Raw genomic sequence first — 1,548 nt, forward strand, 5'->3', positions numbered from 1 at the left:
AGCAGCTGCGTTTTCATAGGGAAGATGAACGAAGATCCAAACACGCATCTGATGAACTTCGAGGAGATTATGAACACTTTTCAATATAATAGGGTGTCACAAGATGCAGTGTATTTAAGGGCATTCCCTTTTTCACTTAAAGATGATGCGAAGCAGTGGCTTCGAAGCTTGCCAAATGGATCAATTAGAACATGGGATGAAATGACCAGAACATTTCCTGATAAATATTTCTCCTCAACCAAGACGGGCAAGATTAGAAGAGAAATCCATAACTTCTACTAGAAAGAGAATGAAACTATTTTTTAAGCATGGGAGAGGTTTAAGGAGAGAGTTAGAAGGTGTCAACATAGCGTAATTGAACTCTGGATGCAACTTCAGGATTTTTGGGATTGATTGACACCGGCCTCGCGTTGAACTTTGAGCAATGCAGTTGGAGGACCTTTTATGAAGAAACTCCAGAGGGGATAGTTACAATTCTTGATGAATTATCCGAAGATGCTAATCAGTGGCCCTCTGAGAGTATGGAAAGAAGAAAATCAACTGGTGTTCACCAAGTTGATGCTACTACATCTGCGCAAGTACAAATTAATGCTATGGCTAAAGAAATACGGAAGCTAATTGTAGCTTCAATGTAAAATGTACACCACGTAGCTTGTGATATATGTGGAAGAGGACACCCCACCCATGAGTGTCAAGCCTCAACTGAGGAAGTGAATGATGTAGGAAACTATAATGCAATATGTCAGAGGCACCCCGACTTTTCATGGAGTTCACCTGGGGGTACTGCAAATGCATGGCAATAAAACAACCCTAGATTCCAAGAATAAGGAGCTACAAGTTTTCAAAATCAGCAGAGGCAACAGTATTACTCTCCACAGTCGAATCAATCTAGCCTGGAAGATCTTATGAAGACCTTCATTATCAAGACAGATGAGAGGCTTGATGCCTATGATGCAGCTATCAAAGAATTGAGTGCATATTTTCGAAGACTGGAAAAATAGGTTGGGCACTTAGCTACTCTAATGTCGGAGAGAGCCCCATGAACACTTCCCGCTGATACTAAGAGAAATCTAAAAGAAATAGTGATGGCTGTAACTCTGAGAAGTGGGCAAGTGTTGAAAGATTCCACCCCGATCCAAAATGAGGTGAACTTTAAAAAAGAAAGTGAGAAGCGGTTGAAGGGTGATGTTGATAAAAAGAATAAAGGCCCGATGAAAACAGAGAAAAAGAAGGAAGAAAAATCAAGAAGGGTGGAACATGATGAGAGCAAGCAAATGTTTGCGTTGCCTTTTCCCCAAAAGCTGAGTTGAGAAAAGTTGGACAAGCAGTTTGAGAGATTTCTAGATGTGCTGAAACGGGTTCATGTAAACCTACCATTCACAGAAGTGCTCTCACAAATATTGGTTTATGCCAAGTTCTTGAAGGAGATTCTGACAAAGAAGAGGAAAATAGAAGAGACCTCAGTGGTCAAGCTCACAGAGCATTGCAGTGCAATATTGCAAAACAAACTCCCACATAAGTGTGGAGATCCAGGGAGTTTTACCATAC

At 40.9% G+C, this 1,548-nt stretch overlaps 1 non-coding gene across 1 annotated transcript; it reads right to left on the bottom strand.

The window, feature by feature from the left end:
* Positions 1-249: 249 nt before the first annotated feature.
* On the bottom strand, positions 250-353 carry LOC117280021 (small nucleolar RNA R71). The gene has a single exon (XR_004510482.1). It is a non-coding gene; the product is annotated as a small nucleolar RNA R71 (small nucleolar RNA).
* Positions 354-1,548: the final 1,195 nt, after the last annotated feature.

The sequence above is a fragment of the Nicotiana tomentosiformis genome, chromosome 7, assembly GCF_000390325.3.
Source record: "Nicotiana tomentosiformis chromosome 7, ASM39032v3, whole genome shotgun sequence".
NCBI lineage: Eukaryota > Viridiplantae > Streptophyta > Magnoliopsida > Solanales > Solanaceae > Nicotiana > Nicotiana tomentosiformis.